At 40.1% G+C, this 26,505-nt stretch overlaps 1 protein-coding gene across 8 annotated transcripts in view; it reads left to right on the forward strand.

Moving 5' to 3' along the window:
• PHACTR1 (phosphatase and actin regulator 1) overlaps positions 1-26,505 on the forward strand; it is a 471,624-nt gene that overhangs the window by 16,951 nt on the left and 428,168 nt on the right. The window lies entirely within an intron of this gene.

Below are 26,505 nucleotides of genomic sequence, written 5' to 3' on the forward strand. Positions count from 1 at the left end.
AGTTTCCCATCTTGCCTTCCTGGGAGGGGGAGGGGGGACAACAAACCCTCATTATTCCTTTCATTCTCTCAAACTTTTATTCCCCCTTCTTTTCCTCTCCAGTAATCCTGTCTACCTTTCAAAACTTCATTCCACGCCCCTGCCCCGCATTTCCCACTTTTCATTATATCTTCTCCCTTTTGTCCCTACTATCCATCTCTCATGGCCCTTCACTCTCCTCTCTTGTTCTCTTTACTTCCTGCTTTTCACCTGACTTGTCTTCTGCCTCATTCTAACTTCTCTGAACACATTGCCTATGTTCATTGTCTCCAGCCTTTCCTGCTTTTTCCCCAGTTACATCCCTAGAGTGGCCTGTGGTCTGAATCTTACATCTATATTATCCCCTCTTTCCCACAATCACTCTTACTTTCCTTCTCACCATATCACTTCCTGTGCCTCCCAGTGTTACAGTGGCACAACAAATAGGCCTGCCTCTCCCAGAACCTCATCCAATTCCTATGGCTCTCCATCTGAGTCCCCAGTCTGGAATAGACTCCTACCAGAAGTGGTGCAAGCACCTATTCTGGACACTTTTAAGACACATTTGCATGCCTATCTTGTTGGGATTATTTTATCCCAGCAGACTTCCTGCCCTTTGGGCAGGGGGCTGGACCCGGTGATCTTGCAAGTCCCTTCCAGTCCTAATGTCCATGAAATCTATCAATTCACCTCTCTGCTTCCAAAAACCAACCCCCAACTTTACCATAGGTTTCCCATCTGCCCTCCTGCATGTCTTACACACAACCCTCCAGCTTCTTTTCTTCAGCTTTCTGCCTCACAGCCGTCAGGGTCTCCCTTACATTTTGACAGTCCTGTCCCAGATCCCCTTTCACATTATGCCTCTCCTCAAGGCCCTTTCCCACCTGACCTGCTCCCTTCCTCACTTCCCAGGGCCTGCTTCTAGGGCCACCACTGGCCCCAGAAGAATGGGAAAGAGGAGAAAGCTGCCCTTAGCAGATAACTTGGTTTCTTCTCTACCAGGCCAGCCAACAGAGATGGCTTTAGACAGGAGTCTCAGCTGCAGCCTCCTGCCTGCCCCAGCAGTGAATAAAATGACCCAACTGGAAGGATCCTGCAATGCAGTTCCCTTCCCCAGCTGAGCCCCTCAACTCACTGTCTCATTGCCAGCCCAAAAAAAGGAAGTGAGCATGCCCCAGAACTCCTGCTCACCATGCTGCAGTCTCCCCTCCTTTCCTTTCAGCAGACTGAAAATTGGATGTGACAAAGATATGTTTTCTCCTCAAGACTGAAAGTTGGTGGGGGGAGGAGATATATCCCCCTTATCCTCACTAGAATTATACCAGTGGTAACAGGTAATATTAGCTGATTCTATTTATCACTGACTGGTTGGTTGATTATGTTGTACTATGGATAATTATTCTTTTCTGGTCATGACTATTTTAAAAAAAATAATCCAATCAAGCTTTACACAGAATGGGCATGAGTTGCAATGGGATGCCTGGTGGTATAGATGGCAAAAAGAACTGAAAGTGAAAACAGAGAGGGGGAAGGGGAGGGACACAAGTCAGTGTAAATAAAACAGAGGCTATGTATGGTTACATGGTTGCTGAAAGAAAATGCATGTTGGCTTGCATTGTCACAGGTAACGTTATGTCATGGAGTTATAAATAGATTACCAGTTCAGAGGAAGGTACATTCAGGTCGCCTACTGCCTCACATCTTTACACACTGAGCCAGACTTGTAGTCTTTACTACAGCAGATCCCAGAGGATTTACTGCTCTCTAGATTTCTCCTCCCTGTGATCCATGAAAAAAAATGATAAATGCATTTAGCCTCTTCCTCTTTTTCCCTTTTTAATATATGTGTTGTAAAGCTTCCCTTCTAACCCAATCAGGAATGGGCTGCCTATAAAGGGAATAATTAAAAAAAACAGTGCTGGTTTGTCAAGAAATATAAACAAAAAAGAGTGTGAGTGGATGGTTTTCATTAATCCATCTGGCACTGGATAGTTTGAGTTTTGAAAAAAAAATGAAATTGCTTAGCAACCAGTATTAACTTAGTGAGCCAGTGCCAGTGAAATGTGCTAGTGCATTTTTGGGCATTTGGTTTTTCCTTTCTATTTTCTGAGGAAATACAAACTGGGGTCCATGCATTTGGGGACTGGTATTACTGATAAATGTCGTTTGTTTTGGTTTTTTTTTTTTGGGGGGGGGGGTTATTATTATTATAATTTTTTTTTTTTTGTAATTGGATAATGCTGGGTTTAGGGTTTGGCTGGAAAATGTTCATTATTTATTTGTGCAAAAGGTATTTCAAAGGTTATCTACTGATATTTAGGCTGGAAAATGAACCTTCTGTGTAGCTCATTAAAAATTACTTAAACTGCTCCATTTTTTTAAAAGAAGCTTTGGGAGAGTAGCTATCTATTGCTGTGTTGCTGACATTTTAACTTTCATGGAACAGTTACAAGTACAGCATTAAAGCAAAACCAGAAATGCTTAACTTATACTGGCACCTTAAAGTTTGCACCTTTTGCTTATGGCAGCTAAAATGTATATGCTTGGGAATCCAGTGCTACTCACTGCAGATAGCTTACTTGATGTTGGGTGGAAGTATTTCATGTGGAAATAGATCCCAAATTCTTTGTTTCTCCTCTCTATTCACAGCTATGTACAGTTTCTTTATTGCCACACTCTCAAGTACTACTTTTCTGTTATTCAAAGTTAAACAACTACTGCCCTGAATTTGTACCATTGAGTCTAGGGTCAGAGAGTGTTCCAAAGCAAGGTTGAGCATGGGGCGCTGTTCAGCTTCAGGTGGTGCTGAATCAAGTGTCTGTATGCCAGTGAGAAAACCAGGCCTTTTGCAATAATTTGCTCTTTAGAGTAATGGTGGGTTTATATTGTATTTTTGTATTCTTTAAGTCCGTGTGTGCGTGCAAGTGTGTAGGTAGAATGTGTCTATGTATGGGAGGTGGAAGTAAGAAAGGAATGTCATTTCCTTTACTCAGTGATGCAGTCAGGACTAAAGTAATGTTTGGGGAACAGGAAATATTCCCTTCCTTACACACCTACAACTTGCCTCCCATTTAATGCATTTTGTGTCTGCAACTCCTGCTGTTCAGCCACTGCTTACAATGCTGTTTTTCCTGCCAGCTGCTACAAGCCTGGATGCGTTCCTCTTTGATCCAGTCATTGTCTTGTTCTGGGATACTGGCTGGGATAGGTTGTGGCATGCTGCTGAGTTTTTGTTTGTTTGTTTGTTCTGATTTGATTTAGTTGAACTTTAAATCCATTTTCATTGAAGGATCCATATGCTGATGTTGGCAATGTTACATTTCTATACTTTTAAATTAATTTTAACCACTGGTTAGAAACTAACAGTTTTATTTATCTACTTCAGCTGTAAGTTATAATTATACTGTTACTGCTGTTATCTGTATTGTTGGACTGTTGAGAGATTTCACACACAGAGTCAAGTACAAAATATGGGTATTGTAAAGATTTGTTCTGATTTTGGAAAAAAAATGTATAAACAATTAACTAAGGCAACCTTTATCTACTCTTTCATTCAAATTACATTCATAGTTTATTTTTAACTTGGATTTCTTGAATAAATTTTAAATAAAATGTTTATGAGGATTATTTCCAAATAATGATCAATTATAATAATAGGATTTGCAGGTGTATATCTGTCAGGAAACTAACTCCTTTAATTTGGAAGACAGTTTAGGTTTTTTATTCAATTCAGGAAGGCTTCCATAAAATATATACTATTAATAATACTATTATTATAGACAGATTTAAAATTATCTTTTGCATATCTAATATAGTATCAGACCATGTGCAAAGAAATGCTAAATTTGAAAACTATTGCACTGAAAGAATGTGTTGGATGTACAGCATAAGCGTGCTCTCTTTTGATGTACATTTTTTTGAAAAAAGGATTAATACCCTAAATTTTTAGGGAAAATAGTTATTTTGAATGCATCTCTTCCTGGATGCTCAGTTCTAAAGGGGAATAAGTTCTCAGTACTGACTCTTATAAAAGCAGGCCTGTTTAAGGACTCCATTTGGGCATCTGGAAATCAAGGTGTGTCAAATCACTAGGCACTTCTGAAAATTGAGGCCTCCATCTGTTAGGACTGTTCAGTCACATAAAATATCTCTCCCCTTGTGTGCTATGACATCCCTGCAAGGCACATGTGTTCACCTTACACTCTCCCCTGTTCAGGTGTAGGCTTTTCACAGAGGACTAGAACCTAAAAATGGCAACAAATTATTGGAGTGTTTGGAAAATGGAGACCTTCCAGGCTGGAAAAATTATCATGTTATTATTAATAAAGTGTACAAATAATTTAGTAATTCATGTTTGATGGTCTGAATTTTAGATTATTCCCCTTTACCCCTGAAAGAAAATGTACATGTAGTACTGCAGATAAATGGGAAGTCTTATTTGCAATCACAGTTAATTTGTTGAAATAATGGGCTGTTGGGTTTAGATTATTCAGGCTCTGTATTGATATTCCTTACAATATCCAAATAGACCTGTTTGCCTACTATTGACCTACACCAGTCTAATTTATAAGATACTAGATAAAGGTCAATAGTGTCATGCCTGGTGCTTCCCCATATGGAGTCAATATTTCAGCTACAGAAAAAGAACTATGGTAAACTTTGTGTTACTGTTATCTTTAAAGTTATTTCTAGGCAAATTGACACGTGTTGAGCTGAGGAAAAAGCCAGTGTTGTGCCATGCTGCTGTGGATTCTGCCTGAGGTAGTTTAAGGAGGTCACCTAGTGTCCTTCTCCACTTGAGTTTAATTGTTTGTGTACTTACCATTTCATCTGGAAGTGAAGTTTTGATGGAGGAACAGCACCCTACTTTGGAGAAGGTGATAGGGCAGCATGCTTAATTAGATGTGTGAAAGGTTGCTAAAGATGGAATGCTTCCTTCAAAGAGCCATAATTTGCCTCCATTGTGAAACACAGAAGATTTAGGGAACATATCATAGGAAACATATATTTGATCATCCGTGGCTGATCAAACATACATTACTGCTCAGATCTTAAGTGTATCCAAGTTACTTATTAATCTCACCTTAGTAGCCAGATCCTCAACTTGTATAAATCCATGCAGATATGTTGGCTTCAGTGAAGGTTCACAATTTACACCAGGTAAAGGATCTGAATAGGAATATGGAAATATAGAGGTTTTTCTCTCCTTCCATGATAAAAGACCAATTTATCTCCCTGTATGTGGCCACATGCCCTGGAATGTGATCTTTGGAGAAAAAAAATGAGAGAGAGAGCGTGAGCACACAATTTACATTTAGAAATGCAATAAGGAAGGAAAGACTGAGTGGCATAATTAATAATGTCGCAAAAAGATACATCAAAAACATCCATAATATTACCACATGCAGGGAAAAGTAGGCCTGGTCTCTGGACAGATAGGTGGAGTCAGCAACATCTGCTCTTCTTGAAACAATGACTAGTAACTTGCACAGAAAACAGCATTACAAGTTAATGTTGCAGTAAGCAGCATTAATTCACAGTATGCAAGGATGTATGGAGGGGGAAAGAACATGATGAAAACTGCTGAATGGCTAAAAGGAACGTGAGTGAGCCAGAAAAAACTTAGAACAAGCTGTTTTTTGGATGAAGGAATGGGAATGAGACATGAAATAGAACAACAGTGACTGCCTAACAGTCTTATATGTAGTATATTCCCTGTTCTTGCCCAGTTGATGTCAAGGGATCTTTTGTTTTCACATGTACTAGTATCTTCCACAGCATATTCAGGCTACCTCCTTTTTTTTTTGATAGCTTGTATTGTACCAGTTATTATAAATTATTCATACAATTTTATTAATCCAATTACATAGCATTACAAATGTGCATGATGTTTTTTAGGAGGCAAGATGATGCACAATTTCTCGTTTTTAACTATGATCATTATGTGTTTCTCTGCCCCCTGTATATTGATATATATAGAAAGGTATGATAACATTTTCTCCTCTGGTCAAGGAGCAAGATCCAGTGATTATACATTTCAGATACCATGTTTTGCCACTTCCTAAAATAAGCGATGATACAAGCTGTTTTTGAAAAAAAAAAAAATTAAAAGCTGGTTAAAAGTAGCTTGATTAAATAGTTGAATATTCTGTGAGAAATCTGCATTCCATTCATTTTTAATTGTTTCTAAAACTCATCATTGGTTTTAAAGCCCTTGTTTGAAGTCTCTAAATTTACCCTCTGGCCACCCTTAAATATAATATAAGTCCACTAACCCAATTAATCAAGCCCTTACTTATTTAAAATGTTATTAAATGTCCTCTTTTGGGTTGTAGTTTTTATTCCTGTTTTCTACCATATGTATGTTTATATCAATACTCAAGTATTTAGCATAGTTTCATGCTTAAAATGTATAAGACCTTAAATGATATAGGACTTCAAAGTATCCTGCTTTTAGGGAGTTACCAATTAAAATTGAGACTTAAGGGGTAACCTGAAGGGTTACAGAGTGACGTGTGTGTGTGTGTGTGTGTGTGTGTGTGACATATATGTGTGTCTATATGATATATAGATATCTATATCTATATAGATATAGATATCTATATCTATATCTATATAGATATAGATATAAAACACACACACACATATATCACATATATATTTCACTGTAACTTTAAGGTTTAAGGCTAGGGAGTATAGGACAAAGATTAGACAACAGTTCTTATTTGGAAAAATGCTGCTTTGCACAACTTCCTCCCCCCTGATCTGATGATTCTAGATGTTATTGTCATGGAGTTACTCTTGTATTCCCAAATCATAGCTTTTGTAAAGCATTACTTTAAGGAAAACCTTTCTTAATAAGTATGAGTAAACAGTCTCTCTTTTGTAGTCATGACTTACACTGACATTTTTACATCTGCATTTTTGTATTTTCAAGCAAATTGTGAGTTCTAGTCTTAGTACTTTTGCTTTTAACAGGTTATGCTGAAGTACAGTTAGAAGTGTGATCCTACAGTTTGTGCCTGAAATTTATTGTGTGGTTGCATTTTACACCCACAAGCAGAAAGACCCGTCTATAGCACAGTGAAAATATGCATCTTAATTTAGCATGTATATTATGTGGAGAATTTAGGATTATAGGCCTTATCCAGTGCTCAGTGCAATACATTATATTACTTTGTCTTTCTTCACCTGTGATTGCATCACATTCTGTTTTGTTTTGGGAGGGGGCGTTGTTTGCCTTCTGGTTGATGAGCCTTTAGAGTTAACACTTTTAAGTTAATCTCTGCAGCCATGGATACTAGAAACTTTAAAAACAATAGAACCAGAGATATTTCTTTCAGGAACAGGGACTTTATGAAAATGCACAAATATTCTGCAAAATTCCTGATAGTCTTGTCAGAACTGGAAGTGCTCTTTGTGTATATCAGCTGTGAAACAGTGTACAGTGAGAAGGTCTGACACTAACAGTAACACTGGGCATAATGCTTAATTGCCCTGAGTAAACTAATTGGTTTCACTGGGACTACTCTTAGCAATATTTACTACCAGCCAAAGTATATTTGCAGAATCGGGCCTAAAGTTCATAAACCTTTGCATTATAACAGAGGTGGCTAACCTATGGCATGGGTAGCCTGTATGTGTGGCAGACAGCAGATTGGAGCAGGGGCAGGCAACAGCAGTAGATAGGGCAGGAAGCAAGGCAGCAAATTGGGCAAGAAAAGGGATCAAAGTGGGAGTTTGGGAGGGTAGGGGCTAATATGTGGCAAGCCTGCCAAAAAGGTTGGCCCCGTCTCCATTATAACATAGTAACAGATTGCATATACTTTCATTGCTAATAAGATGTTCAGGGATTGTGTGCATGATAATCAGTTCATTAACTTCAGAAGCTAGCATGTAAATAAAAAAAGGAATATTAAATTTTCTTTAACAGCAAAACATAAACAAACAATGTTACTCTTACACCTCCTTGGTAATGAATATTCATGACAGAACATCTCTTGTGTGTAAAATGCATTGAAACTCAAAAACGTGTCATTTATGACATTTTAATTATATTCATTTTAAATAGGTTTCACATTTATGTCAAAAACCTTAATCTTTAAAATTGTATAAATGTACTTACCAAGAATGGTTTCTATAACCAGAAAACCATTAGGGTAAAATTCTGTCCTTTAGTTGTAATCATGCAATTCTATTGAAATCACTGGAATTGCATTGGTAGGTATTGCAATGGCATTGTAAGGATATAATTTAGTCCTTAGCATATGTCTTCCTTCAGTTAAGTTTCATTTGGGTGCTTTTATTAGATACCTGAATAATAATAAACACATATAGGTACTGAAGATTTTGCATATGGATTCATAATCTTTTCATTACTGGAAATGTATTTCATATGGATTAACTCGGATGAGAGGCAGATGATTTCTGCACCAGAATTCCAATGACTACCAAACTTTGCAGGAAAAAGAGGAAACACTTGCAAATTAATTTAACTCTAAGTCCTGTATTCCTTCTGCATCCCAGCTCTTACTAATTCCATTTGGAGTACTGAGTACACAAGATATACAGGAGTAGGTGTCAATTGTTAGTTTGTTAATCTAGTGAATAGACACCTACACAGACACCTGACATTCTAACTATGATGGATGACTAAAACATACTGAAGCACATTTCAGTTAATCATTGAATTCTTGTTATGCATAATTTATAATGCAATAAGATTTTTACGGGTTTAACTTACAGCACTTGGACAGAAAGACATTTGGTAAATAGTTTATAAGAAAATGAAATACTTGATACATTATTAAAATGATTTTTTGTTATGGCTAAGTGTAGTTATTCCTAATGGTGGAACGTTTGAAGTAGTTTTGCCATTTAGTTTGTAACAATAAATATTTATTTGTGGCTCAAATAAATGGTAGCAGTTAAAATGTAGGTAACATTTACATTGATAGAGTTGGAAGATTCCTCTCTCAGAAGTAAGCAATATTAATCCTGGTCCTCAATTCTGTGAGATGCTCGGTGCCTTTAAGTCACACTGACTTTCATGTGAATTGAGAAAATATTTCCAGTACTTATTGAATACTTATCCTAAATTTTAATCTGGGAATAGAAATTATGTTCTTAGTTGTATTACTTGAAATGCATCCCCTATTGTTTGGGTGAGGGGAGGTTTGCATTTTGGATTTTGCCTCTCTTTAAAACCTTAATTTGGCTCTGAATGCCAATATTTAAATACAAGAGATTTAGTGCTTGTATTCAAATGCAAAATTACTATGTAGGGATCTTCTGCATTTCAACATCTTTTAAAATTATGTCTTTAATTCAGGGTCATTTTATTTGTATGAATCAATCAGACATAAGCTTTTTAAAGTAACATTAGGAGCAAACTTAAGCTCTCAAAAGCAGCCTACATTTCAATGAATAAATTGATCCCATTATACCAGATCTTTGCAGACCACATCGAAAAGATTATAGGGGTTATGTCAAGTCAGAAAAAGGTAAAATGTGCCAAATATTATGATGGGAAAAGGAACATATAACTGTGCCACAGTATTCCTTGAGAAAGAGTATACTTCCTTCATTCAATGCTATTTCCTTTCTAACAGCCAGAGTCCTGCAGTTTTCATACATATTTTTCAAACAGAAATTTGTTGTCACTGAGTGTAGTCTCTACAGAATCCTCTGATGGTCCTTACTTACATAGCTTCAGGTGCTGCAGCCCACAGACATACTGAATGCATTCTACAGACCTTCTGCAATAACACTTTCCAGCAGTGTTGCGCTAGCCTTTTCCTTTGATGATGCAGCCATCATAGAGAGATCCTGTTGTTTTCACTTTTTCTCATCATCCACTGTATTCGCCCCTTGGTATCAGAGTTACATCTTCTGGAAGCAATGTTATTTGTGCTGCTGTTTCTCTTGAGTTTTCCATAATATTCTCAGATGGGTCCTTGGACTCAAGATGTTAGGCTTGAGGCTCTACTTTGCTCCTGATCACTCCACCCTTTTGATAGGGTACAGACAGGGTGGTGTTTTTTGGTAGCATTTTTTCTGATGGGAGGACACTGCTTCTGAATTTGTAAACAATGTAGAGGGTGAGCTGTCTCTTTTTCTTGTAACTTACTTTGTAAGCATTCCCCTTGTGCTCAGCTGCTGGGAACATATGGCCCTAAATGATCACCCTGTGTTTATAGGCCCTCTGATAAAGAGTCGTATAATCTACAAGGTCCTTTCATGAACCCAATTAAGCGAATAATTCCACAGAGTGATAGCTTCTACTCTCTGCTTGCTGACTCCTCTCTGATTCCATGTTATTTAAGATAGTTTCATGAAAATGCTGAAGTGGAAAGGTAAGAAGTGACTGAATGTAACTAGTGCTGAGCAGTGCCTTATTTATATTGAAGACAATATGATGTGTTCACCCAATCATGAACAATTTTCATTTTGTCTTATCACAACATTGCTTCATCGATGTCTTTGGTAAGACTGTACTCTTGATACACTGCTGTGAATATTTCCCATACAATTTAAAGGCTTGTTTCAGAAGTGCTGCACAATACGTAGCTATTTATTGCATTGTGTTTATTTCATTTATGCCTATTGCAATCCATTGCTTTGACTTACTGTATACTGAATGTGGAAAGAGCTTGGAGTAGTTTAAAGTCATTAAAATCAAATAGACTAAAAAACCCTATAATTAAAAAGCAAAGGCAAACAGGTAAGTGTCCCTATTTGCCTTAATCTTAGCCAAAGGCTCAGAGTCATAAACATTTGTACCAATTGAACAATTGGTTATTTAGGACTGAGATAATATAGTGAATACATTTCAAAATTGCTTTTAAAATTCATAGGAATGACTAAGGGGTTTAAGGACACAGTCCTGGAAACATGGAACTAGTTCATGTGAATTCAGAGGACTTGGGAGTGGTCTTGTTAAATTCAGAGGGCCTATTTGCATAAAGGATATGTAAAACTACAGAACCAGGCCTCTTTTTGTTTAAAAACATCTTGAAACATTGACTCTTTATGAAGGCACTTCCCCATTCACCATTCATTCTTTTTTCTTTGGACAGTTTTCTTTAGATAGTGGAATATCTGAGTTTAATTTAAAGCTCACAGAAGTCAAAGAGAGTCTTGTTTATGGGCCTTGGATCTGGTCCTAAGTTCCTGTCAGTGGCCATGCCTACATGAGACCTTTACTGCAGAGTAGACTAACTAGCTCTGCAGTAAACATTGCACATTTACACATGTGACCCTATTAGGCTGGAATAAACTAATTAACTCCACAGCAGGACAGTACTTGTAAATACAAGTTCTGTCCTGTGATGGAGGTTTTTAATCTGCAGCATGCACATGTAGACACTGCCCCAGCTGGCTGGGACATGAAGATGCTTCAGTGTGGGGGCTGCCTGCCTGCTAGCCCTACACTGGAGCACCCTCATGCCCCAGCCAGACTCTGCAGCATGTTGAGCTGGGGAGGAGCAGCCCTGGGCTTGTAGGCTGACCCCAGGCCAGCCATGACTGCTCTGACACAGCTCAACATGCTGTGGTCCTGGACACACATTCAAACAGTGCGAAATGAAGCTCCAGAATGTATTGCTTCACATTAATTGCCTGTGTAGATGCGCCCAGTTAGTGGAGATTTGCTCCAAGAGTTATTCATGTAAATCCCTCATGCTTTGAAAACAAGGAAAATTGTCCCTATTAATTGCAAGGAGTGCCTGATAATTAAATATTAATATTTTGTTGCGTTCAGGTAGCAGTGCTATGCATGTTTAAAATATAAACTGGTTCTGTTTTGTTACTGTCTTTCTAGGCAACTGCTTTATTTTACAGCATAAAAAAATGCCAAGATGGTAGACTTACACTATAGCATGGTTTGAAGGTACTAGACTGTTTTGATATGTACTATGTACGACTGGCCAATCCCAAAAGATACGTGTTGAAAAAGTTAGTGGAGTATTCTCCATATAAGAAAGACTACAGGGGGATAGATGTATTTGCTCTGGAAATGGCAGAGTACCATTTTTGATTAAAATACTAAATAAAGTACATAGGACTGGTAAGAAGAGGAGGAGTGGAGCTTAAAGAAGTATAAGCTACATGATGCCATCAAAAAATGACAGGACTTTTTAGGCTGCCATAGGTAAGAGTAACTCAACAAGTCACTCATCTAAGCGATGCTCTAATTCAGGGTAGGCCACCCCCGGCACGGGAGTCGGAGCATGGCACCAAAGGCATTTTGTTTGTCACGCATGCCTCAGAGCAGACAGTGGGGAAGGGGCTGGGGCTGCACTACCCCAACAAGGATTGGACCCCTTGTGGCTCCACCAGTGTCTGCCTCTGGGTTGCCAACATCTTACAAGTTGTGGTTGCGGGTGTTTTTGGCACTCTGCCCAAAAACGTTGCCAAGCCCTACTCTAATTGTATCTCTGTGTGCAGATATGTGTCAGCAGCTTTAGAGGTGCAGGGACTATTGGATTTAAATGGGTATAGCCATTTAAGGAGCTGATAGGTGCACACTTAATCTCTTGTTGTCTAAATCAATAACATGTACATATGCGGAGCACAGGTGCATAGCATCATTTCCACAGATTATATTTTGGTATGTTGGTTTTCTTAATCATATTTACTGTCATTTGTGACCAGCTGCATTGCAGAATGGTGCCATGGCATGTTACAGAGGAAAATGTGACCCTTATTCAAGTGACCCTGCATATAGATTGTTGCTTTTCATAGTTTTTCTTCTCACCACCAGGAAAAAGGGTAACACATAGCCCAAGGGCTGCATGACCATACTGCAGGCCTCCCTCATACCCCATGGCACACTGCATGGGCACACCTGTACCATGGGATCCCTGGGCCCTACAGGTCATTCTGCCCCACCTCAACCTGCCCCCAGGGCAGGAAGCAGAAGCTGGAGGGAGGGCACCTGAAGACTTCAGTAGCGGCAGCAGGAGAATGATGTGGGGAGCAGCATCCAGACTGGGAGCCTGTGGATTGTGAGTTGGACAGCCCTGATATAGCCCATAACATGGTGAATAAGTGAAGGCAGTAAAGACAGTAATAGAGGCAGAAAGATTATCAAGAATCAAGGGAGGAAAAGAAAAAAACCCTGCTATGCATGTAGATTAACCGGTGGAACTAGTCACAGCTCATTTTAACAAAGACTTCAATGTAAAGTTTCTCAGTTAGCAACAGCAAATTACATAGCAACATATATGTATTTTATTTTTTATTGTGCTTCATTTTTTTGCTGGTAACTTAGGTTTTATAAAGCAAAATCAGTTATGTTTATTAAATGTGCTATAACCCTTAGTATACGTATGTTCCCTCTTTCATTGAATGGTGTGTCTTCTGTGATTTACATAGATAACCAGATGCTTTTATCACCTTTGAGAATTTGTGTTGAATTTAAGGCATAGCCTTAAAGTGGATTGTGCATGCGAGTGTCTGCTGAGGCCTCAAACGAGGACTTTTCAGCAACATAAATCAAGGTTCATGTGTCAGCTTAGCTGCTGTTCAGGATAGAAGAAGAGAGGCATTATTTGATGTAATTACTTCATTTATTATTTATTTGAAAATAATAATTATTTTTTTTAAAATACCCCCCATCCCTTAACTAATGTAAACACAGGGCCAGATCCAGAGGCTTTTTACTTAGATCACTCTGGAGTAGAAGATGAATGTGTAGAAGGCGTCTTTTGTCTGCCTGGGTCCCCTTTTCCTGAGGAAAGGATTGAGGGAGGAAGTCGGGGTCTAGGAATGCATACAGGAGAAATAAGTAGGAGGGAATGGGTAGACTTGGGAAGGATTAGGCAACGCAGAGGGGAAATATGCTATATGTGTTTCCCCAACAAGTCACAAGCAGCTCAGGACAGAAGCATTATAGAGCTGTGGTAGGTAACCTCACCCTACTTTCTTTAAGGCAAATCCTGGGAAAAATCATCATATGAGGAAACCCTGCTGTGGAGCACAGAAGAGATATATAACCACAGGCTCCTGTACAGTGGCCTCTCTTCCAAGGCAGCAGGGTAGGGATGTACCCTTCAGATACAGGGACTGGACACTCCACGAGGACAACCTTTTTGGTCACCTTCTCTTTTTCTTTCCTGGAAGTAGTGATCAGTGTATACCAGGCTTTCATGCAAAACTTTCAGTGAAATGAATGGTCTATTCCCTTAGGCAGGGACTTCCAGACTTGGCTCACAGGGCCCTATGTTGGGTTTTTTGCAGGGACCATTAGTAACCAAGTGCCAAACACTGTCATGTTGGAGCTTGCAGGGCACAGTTCAGAGTAGCTTTGATAATTAAGGTGTACTTTCTTTTTCTTCCTAGAAAGAATAGTAACACATTGAGGGAAGATGTTTGTTTGCACTAGAACAGAACATGATTTTATGTATTTTTTGGCTTGCTGGGTTTCAGGGGGCTTTTTTTATGTCCTGTCTCTTAATATTTCTCAGAGAATATTAGCAAAATTGTTGTTATGAATCTACACATACACAGTGTTTTATCTGGGTCATAACCTTTTGCTAGATTGTTGGTATTTCCTTGGCAGAACTATACAGATATTTGTGTTTATCCATAAAAACATTTGTTGTGGGTAAACTAACACTTGTTCTTGGGTGTTAACTTCTGGGTTTTTTTCTTATGTAAATCTAGTGAGTTCCATTCATATTCCTCTGGATTCCTCCTTTTTCATACTATTCCCTGTTCTAGCCCTCCCCCCCTCCTTTTTTTATTAATTCATGTCAGATCAGCTGAGTGAGAAGGAGTGGATATTGCTTCCTGTGGAACCTGGCAATATTCTTCCTTGAGGTGGCCAGAGAAGTGGCTGTAAATCTGTAGAAGTCTCTTTCAACCCAGCAGGCTCCATATGCAGTACTTACTCAACAATACTTCCAAATCATTCAAGCCCAAGAGCAAGGAATTAAATATAAACCTCAAACATAGAAAGTTTACATGAAAGTACACTGTCCTGCCACTGGACTTGCACAATTTGTCTCATGAAAATCACAGTGTTCTTGTTGTCAGTAATAATACTGCTGCTCAAAATTATTATCAAATTTCAAAATGAAAATGAGAAAAATCTTGATCAGTAGAGCTCTGATACTAAGGCAGAAGCAACAAATTGTCATTTAATAAAACTTTGGCTGTGGTTCAGTGTATATTAAAATATAATAAGAATATTCAGAATTAGTCTTCTGATTTTTTGTCATTGTTTTTAAATTATGCATGTATCAAAAGACCACTCTATATTATGTAATTGTTTCATAATCACTAAAAAATCATCTGAAGACCTCCTTTTGTTAAAACTATATCAGAAATAATCTCCCATGTAACCTTTACAGAGTTGCAGGGTAATTAAGCTTCATTGATACAACTGAACTTAGTTGGCTATATAATTACTTAATCTCCATAGGAAAGTACTGCTGCATCATATCTTAAATCCCCTTTGAGGAAGATAATGAAATTATTTTATAGCAATGTTAATGATCAGCTTGGTTGTTGTTTAAATTTACTGGACAATAATCTCATATTTCAAAAATAATGCCATTATAATAAATCATCATTAGGATAGTGTGATTCAGTTAAATATATATTTTGATACCATAGTTAGTATAGGCAGACTTAGAAGAGAAAGAAATGTTGTACCATTGTGCTGCATTCACTGCACTAGAGAGCTTTGTACATCCCAGTTCTGGAAAACACTGTAAGCATTTACTTTAGTTCAGCCCTATTCATGACAGGACTCAAGCACAAGTTCTTGAAAGAGGTATTCCTTCTTGGGTGTGGGCTCTGGTTGTAGATGAAATTCCGCTTTATGGAGGACATCAGTCTTATTTGATCTTCTATAGTCATATTTGAGTTTCAGAAACATTTTCAAACCAGTAACTTTTGAAAATACTCATAGCTTTGGGTAAGATCCATTCTGGCAATAGCTCCTAATGAAGGTGTTTGTTTCTATTGCCATTAAAGGCATTGTATAAAAAGTAGTGCTCTCAGGAGGACACTGTCCAGATCCCAGTATGTTAGAACAGCCTCTTTAATGATATATAGTTCTTGTCACAACACTGAAATAAAAGCACAATCATAATTAAAGGTTTACGTTTGCTCTCAAAAGAATCAGGGGCAAAATGGAGACTTTCCCCCATCCTCCTTTCTGTTTTCCCTTGCAACCATTCCTTCAAGCTTCCTGCTTGTCCCAGCTATTATTAAACCCAAATAAAAACAATTTTAACTAGACACACAGATAAAAACATCATTAAAATGAAGTTATGTTTGAAGGCCTGTATCAGTGGCATGATTAAAAAAATAAAGTTAGTCCCCTAAAAGTGGGGGAGCACACAATTTTTTGTTTGGAATAAATCTCATTTTGGGTAGGAGGGATGCCAGTTATTGCATATGAATTAATATTGGCATATTTATTTATTATCAAAGATTTAAAAAAATATTTAAATAATGATCAAACAATTTGGTGACCAAAAATCAAGTTTAAATCACTTTTGAACCCATCTGATTCTTAGCTCTTCTCAAAGCAGTGGAGCTACCCATGTCTACTTTAATGTACAGCATCCTCCCTTGGGCTGTCTATGGACAAGTGCACAATTATAAGTCTTGTTGAATCTCCACACCTGTATATGCTATAGGAACTCTCCTCCTGCCCCACTGCAATCCACCCTGCCTTGGCTCTATCCCCTATGAAGGACAGTCTGTGGCAGAGTAGTACCAGAAGAGTTCTTTCCTGGATAATAAGAAATTTTAATGCTCCCTGGGTTCCACTGTCTATCCCACCACAGTAGCAGGAGAGAGAATGTCACCTTCTCCTCCTATAGATGCTAAAAGATTAATACATGAGTAGAAATTATTGGGCTAAATTGCAGCAAGCCACTATGGAACTCCAGTATTACATAAGAAGTGCCATATTGAATTGCACCAAGTGTCCCTCTAGTCCAATATCCTGTCTCCATCAATAGCTAGAATAAGATGATACAGAGAATGCCAGAAGAACCCTGTAATGGGCATTATGTAAGTGAGATGCTTTTATTTTCAATTATGCATAACTCAGGATATTGACTATTTTTACTGATACTTCAGACACATAGAATGTCATAAATAGAATAACATATTTGTCACAAAAATCATACATACTTTTGTTTTGTGGGGTTTTTTTTGTTTCTTTTTTTAAAAATAATATTCATAGCTTCTAAAATGTCAGGACTTTTTGCATGTAGGGTGAGGGGGTGGATGTGATAGTAACGAGTAAACCAGTTTCACTGAGGAACTTAAGAGCTGCCAAGTTTAAAACTCACATTGCATGAAAATGTAAGAGAAATCTGGAACTCTTGTAATCAGCATTTACTGGTTTATCATGTTAGGAATCCCATCATTTCTGTGGCTGAGATCTTCTCTGACTTATGTGGATGGGGGCCCTTTTCCAGCAAAAATAAATTACTCCATGACCCAAGACCCATATGATTGTTTGAAATAAATACAAAGCTGGTGAGTGCTTACTAGCTCATTGAAAGGTTCTTGAGTCCTCGTTTAGGTTATGGGTCCTAGCTTAAGAACACCTGCTCAAATGTTCTTGTATATGGGACAGATGGTGATGGCAGGGCTTCTTCTGATGATTTAAGGCACCTATACACGTGTAGCAAGGCTGCTCCAACATTACAGCACATTGGAGCAGTCTTGATTAATCAGGCCTGCTGGAGAATGGTAAATGCTGCACTCCAGCAGACCCCAGCATCTTGTGTAGCAGTGGCCCCATGCTGAAAAATGGTGGTGGGGGCACTTAACTAAAGCTCAATCTATGAGCTCTAGTTAAAGTGTCCCCGCTGCCATTTTTTGGTGCAGGGATGTTGATACATGAGATGCTCCAGGCGCTTTAATTAGAGCAGCTCTGAGACGGTCCCCCCCGCTGCACATGTATAGATGCCCTTATTAGTGCCTAATTAAAAAGTCCTTTGAAGTTAATAGAAACATCCCACCCTTCCCTTGTTTTCACATGGAAATTCAGTAGGGGCCCAGTTTTAAATCTATGAGATCTTGATTTCAGTAAGATGACTCCCTTCTTTTAGAATGGGTACAGACTGGAGTGTTTTTTGTTTGCTAGGGGACCCCAATGACTTTATTGGACTTTGAATTAGGTTCTCAGGATGTGACTGCACAGTGCTGCTGTCCTGGCAGAGGCTAAGGTAGGACCCAGCAACCCCTGACGTGCATGCCAGAGCATGGTACTTGAGGCCATTTTCTTCAGCACACCACAGCTGGCCCGGGCTCTAGACAGCTACCACTAGGCACAGAGCCCAGACTGCTTGCAGCAGGTGACTGGCAGCTGCTGCCCAGACCATGGGCTAGCTGTGGCAGGTAGACAGAAGGCTGCACTGGGCTCCAGAGCCCTTGGCCGGGCTTGATGGTGGCTGTATGCATACCTCCGGGCAGACAGCAGGGGAGGGCCAGGGTTATGCTGCCCTAGGCCCCTCCCTTGCTGTTCACCCAGAGTTGCGCACACAGCCACCACCATCAATGAGGATTGGGCCCCTCGTGGCTCCCCTGCTGTCTGCTCCTGGCATGCCAAGTTGAGGCATGGGTCAGAATTGGGGTGTTTTTGGCAAAAACATTGCCAACCCCTGGGCTAAGGCATACAAAAGCCCTGAAAGATGTGGCCATGCCTCTCTCTATCCCATTCTCGATTGCTTGTTTTCCCAGCTCTGAACTGGCAGACCCCATAGCTGTGATTTTTAAATAGTTTTGAGCCAGATTGTTTTTTGTGGGCTATCTGTCCCCACTTCCCTCCTTTATAATTTGCCATGACAAAACTCTTAACCCTAGCCAGGAGAAATGGAATTTATTTTTTCTTAATCAACTTCACTGTTCATGTGGTACTTTAAAAAAATTATGCTGCAGACACTGGATAATTCCAAAGCTATGTTTGATTATAAAAATAGAGGTCAGGTTTCTAACAATCTTTTTTTTTTAAAGCAATAATGATTGACAGGGGATGCATTACTTAGGAGCTAACAGCCTGCTGTTGCAGCCAACGGCCCAATAAAAAAAAATTAACTGCCAAGAAATGCCAAACCAAAATGTCATTACTACTGCTGTGTTCTCTGAAAAATAAAAAAAATGAGATTAAATTGAGGGCCAGATTTTGCCATTTCCCTTATCCTCAGCAATGCCTTTCTCCACAGGCAGCCCTATTGATTTCAATGGGGCTGATCTCAAGGTGAAATAATAGTCAGTGTGAGTAAGGGTGACAGCTGAAACCTTGGTAATTACTATGCTTCTTCTACCATTCGCCTGTAGACCTGTATGTGCAGCCATTGCTGTACTGTTTATAGTTCTCGTAATCTAGCAGTTAAAGACCCAGGGCAGTATCTAGAAGAGAAGTCACTCATTCTCAGTGTTTTTGCTATCAGAGACATTTCTGTGGTATTTCTAATAGAGACCAGTTCTGAAGTGAATGTCACAATGACTCTTAAACCTTGTACCAAATGAAAAGCTCTTATAGTAAGTTTAGGAGCTAAATATGTTGGGTCTAAGAAATACTCCTCCATGTCACTGTGCAGCACAAGGGCACAATCCTTTCTCTTCTCAGACTGAACTGGCTGCTGTCTTTGTGCATGCTTGGATGCATGAAGACACTATGCCTTGAGTAGCATGGAGGAAAAGAGGCCATTGTGCTGCTCATAAGTACTGGCTAACTGTTGTGGATGCTGTACATTAAATTAGACATGGGTAGCTCCACTGCTCTGAGAAGAGCTAAGAATCAGACGGGTTCAAAAGTGATTTAAACCTGATTTTTGGTCACCAAATTGTTTGATCATTATTTAAATATTTTTCAAAATCTTTGATAATAAATAAATAAATATGCCAGTATGAATTCATATGGAATAACTGGCATCCCTCCTACCCAAAATAAGGTTTATTCCAAACCCTATAAAATGGAAATGTTGAGGTTCTTCACAAAAAATTGTGTGTTCCCTCACTTTTAGGGGACTAACTTTAATTTTTTAATCGTGCCACTGATACAGGTCTTCAAACATAACTTCATTTTAATGATGTTTTTCTCTGTGTGTCTAGTTAAAATTGTTTTTATTTGGGTTTAACTGCTGTGGCCACCCACACATGAGAGGTGCTGTGGTCTCTGAGGTGTCCTGACAGCTGGCTTACTTCTCTAATGTGCCCAGGAGAAATTTTGCCTCCCAGAGGTTCCTGGTACAATGCCATGCTTCATGGCTTGCAATAGGGAGCTGTCTCTTGAAGCCACAATTCTTAACTTTTAAGTGATCTATGGAATGATGACACAATATATCCCCCTAAATATTAATTTGTCCATCAGTTGGTCAGTGTCTTGCTCTCAGTTGCACTGATAAAAATAAGAAGGCGCTCCATTGAATTCAACCAGTATAAAAGCAATGAAAGCAAGATAAGAATCCAGCCTACAGAATTTGCCCAGGCACACACAGCTTCAGCTATGTGTGGTTCCATCCTTTCTCTGTCCTGTTGGCCAGTAGATGACATAGAGTAAACAGGGCATGTGATGGTCATGGATCTTTTGACCAGATGGTCCAGTAAGGTGAAAAAAGTTGAAGGCCATGAACTCTGCAAGCTAGTGAGCTGGGGGAAAAAAAAATTAATGTAAATTATGAAGCACTGAGCACTAGGCTCAGAAAGATGCTCTTTGCTTAGAATCTTTGCAAGAACCTCTGTGTTAGCAGGCTGCCCTTTCTCATCTTTTCTTCAGCGTGCAACCTTTAAACATACAACATACAAAGTGCAGCCCTTATCCTTTGCTTCCAGTAGGAATGGCTGAACATCCTATAAAGCGCTAGTCTGCATTCCTTTTATATTGACTGGATTATATTTGAATAGCCATAAATTTGCCATGTATCACCAGCACTCTTGCATGTCACATTCTTTTCTATTTGTTAATTTTCATGTGTGTTTTCATGGTGCTCTGTTAGAGGTAAATTCTTTTGCATAAGTACTGAGATGTGGATACTGAGTCAATGCTGTCAGTGGTCACTAGTATTCAGTTGCCCCAATAAAAGAAGGGGCAGTATAGTTGCTGGATTAAAGACATGAATTTGTTTTTCTTTCAGTAGTAATTCCCACCTGCAAGATGGGGCCCCAAAGCACGCTTGCAGATCTGGAGTTTTAAGAAGTTGGTCTAGAACATCATAGTCCAAAACTGAAATTTTGAGTTTCAAATTCAACCATAATGTTATTGTATATTTTATGTCTCTCAGTAGTACCACATTACTAGTCAGTGCCACTGCATGTGAAGATATAGCAGTCTACCCATTTTTCATTCTGAAACCCCCACATTTCAGAATCTTTATTGTGAACATTTGCTCCAGGGAATAACTTGACATTTAAAATAAACACTTTGATATTTAGGTTTGCCAAAGTAAGGTGTTTTTTTCCTCCAGTTGTCAGATAAAAAGCAACAACAACATTGTTTAGACTAAAATGGCACTGTTCCACTTCTCTGTATCTCTGCCATAGTTATCTATGATGCCTGTGCTTGTGTGGGCAGTTGCTCTGGCTACTTGCCACAAAGTCCATCCCTGGGTTTGATTAGCTTTGTAAGTTTTATAAATTATTTTAATTTCCTTTTGGAGTGCTTTCTCTGGTGACTGAAGAGTGAAGTACATTAAAAAAAGATGGTATGTACTGAATAGAGGAGAACAGAGAAAGGGAAAGTGCCACTAGGCTTGAGAGAAAGGAGAGCGTAACAGTCAGAGGGCAGTCGGGAACAAAATATTGATTTCTTCCACTTGTGCTTGTTTCATTAGAAGACAGGCAAGTAAAATCACTGATACGACCTGTAGAACAGTGATTGTCCACTAGGATGTTATACAGTCTTTGCACTGCTAGGTGTACAGACATGGGTCACACAATAAACCCAGAGATTTCAAATAGGGATCCATAATGTTAAAAACATTCTGACTTGTTGTGTTCTTTCCAAGTTATTGGCAACAGATTTTTTTATATTATTTTTCTATAGTCAGAAATTGAGTGAAAACTAAGAGAGGCCATTTTTTGAGGGGTAACTTGAGTCTACAGAAGGGTGCCTTGAGTCTAAAAAAGTTTTCTACTGCTATAGAAGCTATGAACATAGGGAAATTTGGAAGAAAATGTATTTGCATTTGTATATTGTGCATAGATGCTAAAACTGGGGTGGCCACAACTGGCATTGGCAGCCTTTATGTGGCATGTAACGGATCATGGAGTGGGGAGCATAGTTGCAAATATGGCAGGGAACAGACAGCAGAGCAGCAGGTTGGGCAGGGAACACATTACCTGGAGCAGAAAGCAGAGCAGCAGACTAGGTAGGGAGCAGAAAACAGCATCAGGTTGGGAAGGCAATTAGAGTGGCACTTGGGGAGGTCACAGGGCTTAATTTCTGGCATGCCTGCCAAAAAGGTTGGCACTCACTGTGCTAAAACATGGAGATCATAACCCTCTTTTGTATTCCCTAAACTTTAAATGCTCCTTTGACTTAGTTGCTTCCTACCTTCTGGCCACAGCTTTCTCTGCCATGTATGTAGGTGCAATAACCACCCAGATTTTGCCTGCAGCCCATATGTTATTGGCAAAACATTGTAATTGTGTGCCAGTACAGGTGCTGGGTTTACTGTTCTCAATATATATAAAGAATGAACATGTGTATTCTCTTCACTCCTTAATATGACTTCATTCTCTTTCTTTGCTAGACCATCCAAGACATTCTTCATCAGACCTGACCAATATAAGCCAGGCATAGCATAGTAAAAAACATTTTGTGTGATAGCAGTTCAAACCTCACCATCTGTTTTGTAATGTAGCAAATATATTCACTGTATAGTTGACAATTCAATTAAATAAATAATTAGGCATCTATATTCAATGGGATTTCATATTATTGCTATACTACCTAGCACTGATAACAAAAGCTGGGCGCATCTACCTGTGTCACTATGGTGCCGTTGTTCCTGCACCATCATTTAGTGGCACAGTAATAGCCCGTACTATGCTGTGCGTGCCATGCACAGTTATTTTTAGGCACTACATGGCTGTAGTGACATGCTATAATGAGGCAGTACATCGCTACGGTGACATAGCTGCAACATCACAATTCTTGCTGGCGGATGCTATGTCACTGTAGCACATTGCTACAGTGACATAGCATGACATGTAGATGTGCCCACTGAGTGTAAACTTTTGAACAGCTCCTCTGGAATGTTTGCTTACAAGAGCTTTCAAATGACAGAATGCTGTCAAGTTCTGAGTAATCCAAAATTTGGTTTGATACTCTTCCCTCCCTGCCCCCCCCCCCCCCTCCCCCCCCCTCCCCCCCCCCCCGCCCCTTCCCAATTAGTGTTGCCAGTGAAGAAATAAATACTGGAGCTTTTTAAAAAAATTAAATGTGAAACCACTCAAAATACAATATATTTCTTTGAAAGCACAATTGCTGCTAGTTAGAGGCCATGGATCAGTAGCATAACTAGGAACAGGTGAGAGGGGCACCCACCCAGCGTGCCACATTAGGAGAGGGGCTACAATGGCCTCCCCATTGGAGTCTGCACCCTGGCAGCATGCCCAGTGCTTTAAGAGCAACAGCCAGGGCAGGCAGAGGAGTTCCCGGCTGCTCCTCACCCACACTCTTTGAATTGAGCTCTTGAAACCCATGTGCTCTCCCTTACCATCTGCAGGGTTTGCCCCAGGCACCAACTCTACTTGTTACACCACTGCATGGGATTGTCATCTCAGGGAATTCAAATCCCATTTTTAATAAGAAGAACATTAGTGCAGTTTGTGTAGTATGCATGTACCTTATCCCTGACCTGAAGGCCAATTTAAAAGGAGAAAGGAAAGTTCTACCTTTCTTGTTCAGTCTTCAGCTAATCTTTTGAAAGTTTGTCATTTGCTGCATCTCTCGCTCAAAATGAATTGTGGATCTAGTATACTTTTTTAATGTGCTATAAGGTATGATACCAATATCGCTGCTTCATTGAGTTTTGAGAAAGGAAACCCAGAATTTACATTTGAGTAAATCCCCATCCTTCACTGCTTTTCACTTTGTTCCTAAAGTTGCAGATGTGCAAAAGCAGATGTGTCTTTCATACCTTTTCAATAAAACAAGCAGCAGCAGTACACTCACCAAAGTTTCAAGGGAATTCTATGTTCAGTTGCTGAAAGGCACAAAAAAACCTTAGCTTTTCATTCCATTTCATGTGCAGATTCAAATAAAAGAACCCAAACAGTTTCTGATTAGAGCTCATGATCTTTACAGCTGTGCTTTTGTGTTTTACTTGTTGTTTTAATTACTTCAGATCAGATGTGCTTCATTTATGCTAAAGAATGTTCACAGTGAAATCTGTTCCTTACTTTTTTATGCAGAAGACAGGCCTGGGTAACATTAGAGACTAACTGATTCAGAGAAGTATAAGCTTTAGTAGGTGAGATCCTCCTTATTTTGATGCTGTAAATGGACTTGCAAAAAACAGGGGTTCTAAATAAAAGGGAATTAGAATACAAAGGATCCTGGGAGAAGGCATTGCTGAGAGAGGTGAAAGTGAGTTGAATAGATCTGCAAGGATAAACAGGACAGAACCCACTAAGAAACATAGGGGTTATAAAAGTTAACCCAGGTGATGGGATAAGAATCCATAATCTCTATTGAAACCATACTTAACACAGTTCAGTCTAATGATGATTTCTTGTTCCACAGTTTTTCATTCAAGTTGGCTTTTAAGTTTTATTGTTTAAGACCAACTACTCTGAGGTCAGTGATGGGATATCCAGGAAGGTTAAAGTGTCCTGTCACAGGCTTTTGTGTATTTCTGGAATTGATGTTGTATCAGTGTCTATCAGGAAGGAGGGTAGATTTGTACATTATAGACTAACTAAATCAGAGATGTAAGTTTTAGTCAGTAGAGGACTTTTTTAAATCAGAGGCTGTCTGATTTGTCTATTCATTCTTTCATCATGCCCCATTGGTATAATGTAGACAGAAGAGAAGCACTGCAGAGGAGCACCTGTAAGCAGGTGATGATGTATATGACTGTAACAAGTGGGCATCCCGGGTCTGGTCAAATCATTGGCCTGCCCACTTGCTTCCGGGCAAGGCACCCACCAACTCCCCTGCCACACCTTGATGATAATAACTCCGATGTTACTCAGGTGGGAGGCTGCCCATTTACTTGCCTGATGCTAAGGATGGTACCCATGATTCCTACCTTCCCTTATCGTGTCCCATGCCTCACAGATGTTTCTCCCTCCAGTGGCTTGCACTGGGACTCAAGCTCCAGAGTTTCACCAGGACTCTCACTCCCCACCAGAGTTCATGGTCACAGTGCCCTCACCCTGGGTTCTCTCTTTACACACACTGGACCCCAGGCCCCACATTCTGGGATCCAAGCCCGCCTCATGGGATCAGGGCTCTGAGCCCCGTCCCCTTGACCTCCCTGGGCTCTCCCCTTATCCCTGGCCCTGGGAGCTTCTTTAATAGCTTCCCAAGGCTCAGTGCTCCACCCACCTTGGATCTTCACTCTAGCTCCTACAAGCAGCCTCATACTTCCATCACAGAGTCTGGGTGCTGCCACAGGTCCCTCCACCAACCTGGGCCCTACCTTGGTACTGGGCATCCCCTGCTCGCTTGCGCCCACCAGGGATGGGGAGCTAGGGTTAAGAGATGCCCCATACTTGCCTTTCACCCGGGAGGTAATTGCCCTAGCATTTCTGGGGGACTGTCCTGCCACAGACAGTCCCACCAGGCCACCCATCCCTGGCAGGGTGCAATTTTAAGTCATACCCAGGACCATGGGGCCTCCTTCTTCCCCATAACCCCAGCCCTTACCTCCTAGGGTGTTCCAAGGACAGCAGCTCAGCCAGGCCCCTGCTCTTGTAGGCAACAGCTGGGCCCTGTTCCCCAATCAGGCATTGGTGCCTAATTGGGATTGCAGGCAGCTGCAGACCACCTTGCTGCTGCTGTTCAGGCCCCTGCAAGTAACAGAGTACCCTGTGCTCTGTTACAATGACATTAGTAGAGGAGTAGGGGAATTAATTCCAGATGTGGTAATCTGTGTTGTTTGATTCAGTGGTGATATGATCTGTGTTGATGAGGGGGCACAGCTGGCATTCAGGTCTATGGCAAATCCTGGTGTCTTAGTGAGAATAGGAGATGTCATTTGAGGTTGGGGGGCTGCCTGTAAGCAGAGCCGGCCATAGGGAAAATGGCACCCTGGGTGAACTTATATTTTGGTGCCCCCACTCCCTTCCTGCTCAGATCAGTGGTGGTGCTGCAGGCAGAGGCAGGTGGGCAGGGCCATGGGACGCAGTCTGGCAGGGAGGTGGAGTGGCATGATGCACCAGGCAGGTGGGTGGGCATGCACTGGTGCTGCTGTGTGGAAACAAGGTGGGTGGACTGGAGCAGGTGCTATCCTGCCCACATGTGCTTGGCCCAGCTCCTGAGCAGTGGCTGGAGGTTGG

Source organism: Alligator sinensis, unplaced genomic scaffold (genome assembly GCF_000455745.1).
Source record: "Alligator sinensis unplaced genomic scaffold, ASM45574v1 scaffold253_1, whole genome shotgun sequence".
Taxonomy (NCBI): Eukaryota; Metazoa; Chordata; order Crocodylia; family Alligatoridae; genus Alligator; species Alligator sinensis.